An 11,812-nucleotide genomic window follows, 5' to 3' on the forward strand; every position below is an offset into this window, starting at 1 on the left:
CTAAATGAAAGAGAAATAAACTGATAAAGAGTTTAAAGCAATGATCATAGAGATATTCATTAGGCTGGAGAAAAGAATGGAAGAACTCAGTGAGACCTTCAACTAAGAGATAGAAAATATTAAAAAGATCCAACTATGGCCAAAGAATACAATAACTGAAATAAAAAAAAACACAGTAGAGGGAATCAACATTAGGTTAGCAAGTGCAGAAGGATGTGTAAATGATTTGGAAGACAGGGTAATGGAAAGAAAACAAACTGAAGAGCAAAAAGAGAAAAAAAAACTTTAAAAAATGAGAATGAGAATGGATTAACAGATCTCTTGGACAACAGCAGGTGAACAAATGTTCATATTATAGGAGTCCCAGAAGAAGAAGAGAGAGAAAAGTAGAGTAAGCTTATCTGAAGAAAAAATAACTGAAAATTTCCCTAGCCAGGGAGGGAAATAGATATCCAAGTCCAAGAAGAATAGAGAGTTAAAAACAAGGTGAACCCAAGGAGGTCCACACCATGGCCCATAATTAAAATGTTAAAGGTTAAAGATAAAAAGAAAATCTTAAAAGCAGCAAGAGAAATAAAAAGTTACCTCCAGGAGAAAACCTATAAGGCTCTTAGCTGATTTTTCAGCAGAAACTCGGCAAGTCTGAAGGGAGTGTCATGATATATTCAAAGAGCTGAAAGGGGGGGGATCCCAAAAACCTAAGACCAAGAATACTCTACCTAGCAAGGTTACCACTCAGATGTGAAGGACAAATAAGGAGTTTCCCAGACAAACAAAAGATAAAGGAGTTTATCACCACTAAACCAGGCTTACAATAAATGGTAAAGGGACTTCTTTTTTAAAAATTTTTTTGAAAGTTTTATTTATTTGAGAGAGTGAGAGAGCACACACACAAGCAGGGGAGGGGCAGATAGAAGGAGAGAGAGAATCCCAAGCAGGCTCTGTACCATCAGCACAGAGCCTGATGTTGGGCTCAAACTGACAAATTGTGAGATCATTGACCTGAGCTGAGATTAAGAGTTGGACGCTTCACCAACCGCACCATGCAGGCCCCCCAAGGGGACTTCTTTAAGTGGAAAAGAAATGGCCATAATTAGACATAAAACAATATGAATAAAAAGATGTAAAATATAACAACATATACATAAAATGTGGAGAAGGGACTGAAAAAGGAAGAGAAGGGGAAAAAATAAGAAGAAAGATTTTTTTCTTTTTCATTTGTTTTGTTTTTAAGAATGTCTTTGCACTTAAATGACTATCACACTATTTATTTGTACTGCTCTTTATTTGTGATGTTATATATGGACCTCACGATAACCACACACCCAAAATCTATGATAGATACACAAAAAATAAAGAGAAAGAAAGCCAAACAAAACACTATAAATACTCACCGATCACAAAGAAAGAGAGTGAGAGAAAAAGAAAGGAACTAAGAACTATGAAATGACCAGAAAACAAATTTTTAAATTGGCAATGAATACATACCTGTTGATAATTATTTACCTTTTTTTAATTCTTTTTTAAATGTTTATATATTTTTGGGAGAGGGAGAGATAGAGTGTGAGCAGGGAGGGGCAGAGAGAGAGGGAGACACAGGTCTGAAGCAGGCTCCAGGCTCTGAGCTATTAGCACAGAGCCTGATGCAGGGCTCAAACTCATGAACCATGAGATCATGACCTGAGCTGAAGTCAGATGCTTAACCAAGTGAGCCACACAGGCACCCCTATGGATAATTACTTTATATGTAAATGGCCTTAATGTTCCAATCAAAAGATGGAGAGTGGCAGAATGGGTTTAAAAACAAACAAAAACCCAAGACCCATCTGTATGCTGCCTAGAAGAGACTCACCTCAAACCTAAACACATATACAACTGAAAGTGAAGGGATGAAAAAACATTCACTATGCAAATGGAGGCAAAAAAAAAAAAAAGGCAAGGTAGTAATACTGGTATCAGACAAAATAGACTTTAAAACAAGAGACAGGGGCGCCTGGGTGGCTCAGTCGGTTAAGCGTCCAACTTCAGCTCAGGTCATGATCTCGTGGTCCCTGAGTTAGAGCCCTGTGTCGGGCTCTGTGCTGACCCCTCAGAGCCTGGAGCCTGTTTCGGATTCTGTGTCTCCCTCTCTCTCTGACCCTCCCCCATTCATGCTCTGTCTCTCTCTGCCTCAAAAATAAATAAATGTTAAAAAAAATTTAAAACAAGAGACAAAGAAAGACATTGCACAATGATAAAGGGATCAATCCAACAAAAAGATATAACAATTATAATTATTTATACACCAAACATGATAGCACCCAAATTCTTAAAGCAGTTAATAACAAACATAAAGGAAGTAATCCATAGTAATATAATAACAGTAAGGAATTTTACACTTCATTTACATTAATGGGTAGATCACCCAGACAGAAAATCAATAAGAAAAAGTATCTTTGAATGACACATTGGATCAGGTGGACATAACAGATATATACAGAATATTTCATCCCAAACAATGGGATAAACATTCTTTTCAACCACACATGGAGCATTTTTCAGAATAGATCACATATTAATCATAAAATAAGCCTCAATAAATTTAAGACAGTTGAAATTATACTGTACATCTTTTCTGATGGTAGTATGAAATTAGAAATAAATCACACACACACACACACACACACACACACACACAAAACACCAACATGTGCAGACTAAATATTATAGTAAACAATCAATGGGTCAATGAAGCAATTAAAAAAATACATGGAGACAAATGAAAAAGAACACTACAGTCCAAAATCTCTGGGACCCAGTAAAGGCAGTTTGAAGAGGGAAGTATAGCAATACAGGGTTACCTCAAGAAACAAGATAAACAATCTAACCTTCCACCTAAAGGAACTACACAAAGCCCAAGGTAGGTAGGAGAAAGGAAATAATAAAGATCAGAGAAGGAATACATGACATAGAGACTAAAAAACAATAGAAAAAAATCAATGAAGCCAAGAGTTGGTTCTTTGAAAAGGTAAACAAAATAGACAAACCTTAGATTCATCAAGAAAAAAAGGAGAAATGACCCAAATACATAAAATCAGAAATGAGAGAGGAGAAGTAATAAATGACACTACAGAAATACAAAAGATTATAAGAGATTACTATGACAAATATATGCCAACAAACTAGACAAACTAGAAGAAGTGGATAAATTCCTAGAAACATACAATCTTCCAAAACTGAACACCAATTACAAGTAACAAAATTAAATTGATAATCAAAAAACTACCAAAAATTAAAAGCCCAGGATTGGAGGGATTCACAAATGATTTCTACCAGACATTTAAAAAGAGTTAACACCCATTCTCCTCAAACTATTCTAAAAAAAACTAGAAGAGCAAGAAAAGCTTCCAAATATATTCTATGAAACCAGCATTACCCTGATACCAAAACCAAAGGTTCCACAAAAAAAAAAAAGAAAGAAAAAAGAAAAAAAATTACAGGTCAATATCCCTGATGAACATAGATGCAAAATTCCTCAACACAATATTAGTAAACCACATACAACAATACATTGAAAAGATCATTCACCATGATCAGACGGGATTTATTCCTGGGATGCAAGGATGGTTCAATATTTACAAATCAGTGTCACATACCACATCAACAAAACAAAGGATAGAAATCATATGATCAGGGTTCCTGCATGGCTCAGCTGGTTAACTATCTGACTCTTGATTATGGCTCAGGTCATGACCTCACAGTCATGAGATCAAGCCTCCACATTGGTCCCCATGCTGGGTATGGAGCCTGCTTAAGTTTCTCTCTCTCCCTCTCCCTATGCCCCTCTCGTGCTTGTGTGCATGCTCTATCTCTCAAAAAAATCATATGATTATCTCAATAGATGTAGAAATAGCATTTGACATGATTCGGTATCCATTCATGATAAAAACTCTCAACAAAATGAGAGAATGTACCTCAACATACTAAGACCATATATAAAAAACCCACAGCTTACATCACTGTCAATAGTGAAAAACTGAAAAAGAACAGAAAAATAAATAGAAAAATAAATAAATACCATTCATACTGGTAAAGAAGTTACACTGTCACTATATATAGATGACCTGATATTATATATAGAAAATCCTAAAGACTCCATTAAAAAAACTACTAAAAGTAATAAAAAAATTCAGTAAAGTGACAGGATACAAAATTAATACCCAGAAATTGGTAGCGTTTTTATACACTAATAGCAATGATGCAGAAATAAAATTAAAAAGAACTACAATTTACAACTGCACCGAATATTATAAAATACCTAGGAATAAACTTAACCAAAGAGGTAAAAGATTTGTACTCTGAAAACTATAAAACACTGGTGAAAGTAATTGTCTTCAATTACACACAAACAAATGACACAAACAAATGGAAAGATATTTCATGTTCATAGACTGGAATAATTAATATTGTCAAAATGTGCATAGTACCCAAAGAAATCTACATACTCACTGAAATCCTTATCAAAATACTAAAAGCATTTTCCACAAAATTGGAACAATTAATACTAAAATTTGTATGGAACCACAAAGACCGTATACAATGAAAGTAATCTGAAGAAAGAAGAATAGCTAATGGTATCACAATTGCAGATCAAGACATACCACCAAGCTACAGTAATCAAAACAGTATGGTACTGGCACAAAAAATAGACACATAGATCAATGCAACATAATAGAGACCCCAGAAATAAACTCACATTTCTATGATCAATTAATCTATGACGAAGGAGGCCAGAAGATACAATGGGGAGAAGGTAGGCTTTTCAGTAAAGGGTGCTGGGAAAACTGGACAGCTACATGCAAAAGAATAAAAAGGGACTACTTTCTAACACCATTCACAAAAATAAATTCAAAATAGATTAAAGACCTAAATGTGAGACCTGAAACCATCAAAATTCTAGAAGAGAACACAGGCAGTAATTTCTCTAACATCAGTCATAGCAACATTTTTCTAGACATGTCTCCTAAGGCAAGGGAAACAGAAACAAAAATAAACTATTGAGTCTACATAAAAAGCTTCTGCACAGCAAAGGGAACAATCAAGAAAACAAAAAGACAATTTACTGAATGCAAGAAGATATTTGCAAATGGTATATGCAACGGAGGGTTAATATCCAAATTATTTAAAGAACTTACACAACTCAACACCAAAAAAACCCAAATAATCTAATTAAAATAGGCAGGGACCTGAACAGACATTTCTCCAAAAAATACATACAGATTGTGTACAGACACGTGGAAGTATCATATTCAACATCACTAATCATCAGAGAAATGCAAATCAAAACCACAATGAGCTATCACCTCACTGTGGTCAAAATGGCTAGTATCAAAACCACAAGAAACAAGTGTTGGCAAGGATGTGGAGAAAAACCCTCCTGCATTGTTGGTTGGAGTGCAAAGGGTTGCAGCCACTGTGGAAAACAGTATGGAGGTTCCTCAAAAAATTAAAAATAGAAACACCATATGATCCAATAATTCAACTATTGGGTACTTACCCAGGCAAAATGAAAACACTAACTCGAAAAGATATATGTACTCTTATTTTTATTGCAACTTATTTACATAGCCAAGACATGAAAGCAACCTAGATGTCCATCAAGACAAATGGATAAGGAAACTGTGGCATATATACACAAAAAATATTACACAGCCATGAAAAAGGAGGAGATTGTGCCATTTCAGACAACATGGAGGATCTAGAGGGTATTATGGTAAGTAAAATAAATCAGACGGAGAAAGACAAATACCGTATGATTGTAATCATAAATAGAATCTAAAAAAAATTAATAAACAAAAAGCAGAATCAGAACTATAAATACAGAGACCCATCTGATGGTTGCCAGAGAGGAGGAGGAGTGGGTTGGGAAAAATGGATGAAGGAGAGAAGGACAGTCAATGATACTGTAATAGTGATGTAATGGGGCACATGGTAGTTATACTCACAGTGAACCTAGCATAATGTATAAACTTGTCAAATCACTAAAATATATATCTGAAACTGATGTGACATTGTGTCTCAATTATACCCAAGTAAAAAAAAATTAAAAATAAAAATCAGGCTACTTTGAGTAATACCAGAGAGCATGATTGCTGGATTGTATGGTAAAAGTGTTTTCAGTTTTGTAAGAAACTATCAAATGTCTTACAAAGTGGCTGTACCATTTTGCATTCTCACCAGCAATGAATGAGACTTCTTGTTGTTCTACATCCTTTCCAGTGTTTGGTACTGTTAACCTTTTTTGTTTATAACTTTTATATGATTCTATTTTCTTTCATCTCTTAATCTATCAATTATACTTTTAAAACTTTTAGGCAGTTACTCTAGATTTCTCCATGTATATATATATAACTAATCTAACCCTACCTATTGCAATGTAGCTACCTTACAACAGAGTATTTCCAATTCCTCTCTTCCCTCACTTAACACATTGCTGTTATTTATTTTATTTATACATATGCTACAATCACCTAACACAGAGTTGCTATTATTTCTCTAAGCAGCTGTCTTGAAGATCATTAAGAATAAGAAACATAAACATTTTAATTTTATTTATTCCATCTCTGATGCTCTTTTCTTTACATCAATCCAAGTTTCTGACCTATGTAATTTTCCTTCTCCCTAAAGAACTTCTTTTATCTGGGGCACCTGGGTGGCTCAGTCTGTTGAGAGTCCGACTTTGGCTCACGTCATGATCTCTTGTTCACAGGTTGAGCCCCCATGTCAGGTCTCTGCTATCAGTGAAGGGTCTGCTTCGGATCCTCTGTCCCCCCTCTCTCTGCCTGTCTCCTCCTTGTGCTCTCTCCTCAAAAATAAGTAAACATTAAAAAAGAAAGAATTTCTTCTACCATTTCTTGCAAGGCAGTTCTGCTGGCAGAAAATTTTTAGTTGTTGTTTGAGAAAGCCTTTATTTCTCCTTCACTTTTGAAGAATAATTTCACTAGATGCAGAATTCTGGATTCACTTTTTTCTTTCTTTCAACATTATATTTTACTCCACCCTCTTCTTGCTGGAATCATTTCTGATCTTTTCCTTGTTCCTCTAAATAAAGTATCCCTCCTGGCCCAGTATCCCTCCTGACTCCTTTTAGGATTTATTTGCACTTTGAATGTATGCGTCTAGGTGCAGATTTTTTGATATTTATTATGCTTGGTGTTCTTAGAGTGCCAGGTCTGTGGTTAGGTGTCTGTCATTAATTTTGAAAAATTCTCATCCATTATTACTTCAAATATTTTTTGTGCTTCTTTCTTTTCCTTGTTCTGTCTCTATACACATATATTACACTTTTGTCACATAGTTCTTGGATATTATGTTCCTTTTTCTCATTTTCTATATAAATTTTAGTTTGGAAAGTTTCTATTGATATATAGTTCAGCAAATTGATTCTTTATTCATCTCTGCTCAGTCTATTAAAGAGATTACCAAAGGCATTTTTTTTGTTACTGTTACACAATTTTTTATGTCTACCTTTTATTTTCTTTCTTAGTGTTTCCATCCTTCTGCTTTCATTAAATCTGTTCTTACATGCAGGATAATTTTTCTTGGGGGTTCTTAATATGTTAATCATAGTTATTTTAAAATTCCTATCTGAGGATTCAAAAAAAAAATAGCTTTAACGGATTCAAAGATGTTTGCTTTGTCTTCACAGACTGTTTTTACTTGCCTTTTTAACATGTTATGTAAATTTTTGTTGAAAGCTGGACACGAAGTATCGAATAATAGGAACTGTGGTAATAGGGCTTTTGGTCAGGCTTCATGTGACTCTGGCTGGGAACTAAGCTGTTTCATGCACAATATTGCTGTAGATGCCAGAGGCCTTGGTTTCTTATAGTTTCCATGTTTTTGTTTGTTTTTTTTTTCTTTTGTTTGTTTATTTGTTTGCTTTTGTCCCCTACTGTCCTTGGGTTTCCTGAAGAACTCCTTCTAAAATAGAGTCTGTATTTTATACCCTCTAAAAGTTGCAATCCACTGTTGTACTAAAGCCCCATTATTGTCTCCCATATCTTTGGGTTTGGGTAAGCTGATGTTAGCTCTGACTATATGTATTTACCTCTCTCTCCAGATCTTGAGGTGGTAGTTTGCCTTGTGACCTCAATTCTCTTGAGGGACCTATGAAAAATCATTGATTTTGACTTTGTTCATTTCTTTATTTCACTTGTAACAGTGGGAGTTATGACTTCTAAGCTCTTTACATGTTGGAGCTGATAAGAGAAATCTACCCAGGAGATTTTTTTTGAAGTCAGCATAATTTTGACATCAAAATAGACTAGCACAGCATGCAAAAGGAAACCTATAAGCCAAAGTGGCCCACAAAAATTGTGAAATACAATAAAATAGTTGTTATTTTAAGGTACTATGTTTTTTTTATTTTTATTTTTTTTAATTTATTTTTGAGACAGAGAGAGACAGAGCATGAGCAGGATAGAGGCAGAGAGAGAGGGAGACACAGAATCTGAAACAGGCTCCAGGGTCTGAACTGTCAGCACAGAGCCTGATGCGGGGCTCGAACTCACAGAGTGTGAGATCATGACCTGAGATGAAGTCGGACACTCAACCGACTGAGCCACCCAGGCACCCCTAAGCCATTATGTTTTATAGTAGTTTGTTATAAAGCAATAAACACCCAAAATACCAATATACAAAAGTATGTTACTGGAATTATAAAGAGAGTTTGGTAAAATTGCTGGATACAAATCAATATGGAAAATCAATTGATCAATCATACATCAGTTGTCATCAATACATCAACTGTAATAAGAAAATGTGACTAGAAAATATTCTTTAAGATAGCAAGAAAACATAAAAAACATTCAGATAAATCTAACGAAAGATAGTTAAGCCTTTTACAAAAAAACATTAAAACTTTACTTAAAGTTAATAATGAAGACCTAACGATGGAGAAATATATCATTAAACATGAAAACTCAGTATTCTAAAGATATCAATCTCTTCAAATTGGCCCATAGAATTAATAAAGCCCCCTGAAGTTGCCTAGTAAATTCTATAATAAAAGTGAAAGAACAATAAGAAAAAGACCTTATTCCTGCGAAAGAAGGAAAAGTTTTGGAGGTCTTCTCGCTTGACTTGGAAGAGGTGGTGACTTTTTATATTTATTATTTGATAATAAATATCAAAGGAATTGCAGAATTGAGGAAGGAAGATCTAGGACAGGGTTGACAGAGTACATTTAAAAATAGATTTGTCACAGGTGTTCAGTTCAGCCACTAAATCTCTCCTGCCCCTGACTCACACTCTACTCTCATTTTAGAAACTCGAATTTCTAGTAGTTTTTTAAGACAAGAATGTCTTGGTTACCAATTTACTGCAGTAAATACTCAAGGGCATCAAGAGGTAAACGTAACTATTATAAACAAGGTGGAAGAAACTCATTGTTTTTTGTTGTTGTTTTGTTTTGTTGGGTTTTTTTTTTCTTTCTTTTTTTTTTTTTTTTTTTTTTTTTTACTTTGAACATGTGAGGTCACATTAGAGAGCACTTCCAAGCTTGAGGTAGAGATCTTCGCTCTTGCCCCAAGGTTACAATGTTCTAACCTAACCTTTATGTAAATGTTACTATCAAGAAAACAGAGAGAGGAATCACCCCCTTCCTGTTCTCAATTTATTATTTACTCCTTTGTTTTGAAATACTCAGAAGCACAGGTATATTTCTTTTTTTTTTAATTTTTTTTTAATGTTAATACTTATTTTTGAGACAGAGAGAGACAGAGCATGAGTGGGGGAGGGGCAGATAGAGGGAAACACAGAATCTGAAGCAGGCTCCAGGCTCTGAGCTGTTAGCACAGAGCCTAACACGGGGCTCCAACTCGTCAATCGCAAATTCTTGACCTGAGAGCCCAAGTCGGACATTCAACCGACTGAGCCACCCAGGTGCCCCAGCACAGGTATATTGCATATGACAATGAATTAAGAGAGGAGGAGGTCGTAGAAGGTGGGAAACAAGTTTGGTTTTTCTTAGAGTATTATAGTATTATAGTATTAAGGCTTTCTTTTCCCCAATAAGTCATATTGATTCATTTTTAAAGAAGTAACCACTAAAGTCAACTGATATGTTAGAATTCAAGACTATATATAATGTAAATATATAATATATATAATTTGTATATTTATATAAAATATATAATTGTAAAAAAATATATTTGTAAGTGTTTAAAATAGTATAAATACTATGTGTATTCAAAGTTTTAATGTTTGGTCACAATATGAAGAATCCGAATGGTCACATCCAAAAATCAAACATTTTGAAATAATTTTGAAGACATTTTATTACTTACAAAAAAAAGTCCAATAAAATTTCAACCCCTCCTTTTTCTCTGTTAGAAAATAATTAGAGGAATTAGTTGATGTGCTGAAAGGAAACTAGATGTAGTACAACTTACATAGATGTCCTTGTACATTACATTGTTCTTGCTTATTTTCTTATTGGTTTAAAATGAACTCCACCACAAAAGGCCCCGAATAGCCAAAGTAATTTTGAAGAAGAAGACCAAAGCAGGAGGCATCACAATCCCAGACTTTAGCCTCTACTACAAAGCTGTCATCATCAAGACAGCATGGTATTGGCATAAAAACAGACACATAGACCAATGGAATAGAATAGAAACCCCAGAACTAGACCCACAAACGTATGGCCAACTCATCTTTGACAAAGCAGGAAAGAACATCCAATGGAAAAAAGACAGTCTCTTTAACAAATGGTGCTGGGAGAACTGGACAGCAACATGCAGAAGGTTGAAACTAGACCACTTTCTCACACCATTCACAAAAATAAACTCAAAATGGATAAAGGACCTGAATGTGAGACAGGAAACCATCAAAACCTTAGAGGAGAAAGCAGGAAAAGACCTCTCTGACCTCAGCCGTAGCAATCTCTTACTCGGCACATCCCCAAAGGCAAGGGAATTAAAAGCAAAAGTGAATTACTGGGACCTTATGAAGATAAAAAGCTTCTGCACAGCAAAGGAAACAACCAACAAAACGAAAAGGCAACCAACGGAATGGGAAAAGATATTTGCAAATGACACATCGGACAAAGGGCTAGTATCCAAAATCTATAAAGAGCTCATCAAACTCCACACCCGAAAAACAAATAACCCAGTGAAGAAATGGGCAGAAAACATGAATAGACACTTCTCTAAAGAAGACATCCGGATGGCCAACAGGCACATGAAAAGATGTTCAACGTCGCTCCTTATCAGGGAAATACAAATCAAAACCACACTCAGATACCACCTCATGCCAGTCAGAGTGGCCAAAATGAAGAAATCAGGAGACTATAGATGCTGGAGAGGATGTGGAGAAACAGGAACCCTCTTGCACTGTTGGTGGGAATGCAAATTGGTGCAGCTGCTCTGGAAAGCAGTGTGGAGGTTCCTCAGAAAATTAAAAATAGACCTACCCTATGACCCAGCAATAGCACTGCTAGGAATTTATCCAAGGGATACAGGAGTACTGATGCATAGGGGCACTTGTACCCCAATGTTTATAGAAGCACTCTCAACAATAGCCAAATTATGGAAAGAGCTTAAATGTCCATCAACTGATGAATGGATAAAGAAATTGTGGTTTATATACACAATGGAATACTACGTGGCAATGAGAAAAAATGAAATATGGCCTTTTGTAGCAACATGGATGGAACTGGAGAGTGTGATGCTAAGTGAAATAAGCCATACAGAGAAAGACAGATACCATATGGTTTCACTCTTATGTGGATCCTGAGAAACATAACAGAAACCCATGGGGGAGGGGAAGGAAA

Source organism: Panthera uncia (assembly GCF_023721935.1).
Source record: "Panthera uncia isolate 11264 chromosome A1 unlocalized genomic scaffold, Puncia_PCG_1.0 HiC_scaffold_16, whole genome shotgun sequence".
In the NCBI taxonomy this organism is placed as follows: Eukaryota; Metazoa; Chordata; class Mammalia; order Carnivora; family Felidae; genus Panthera; species Panthera uncia.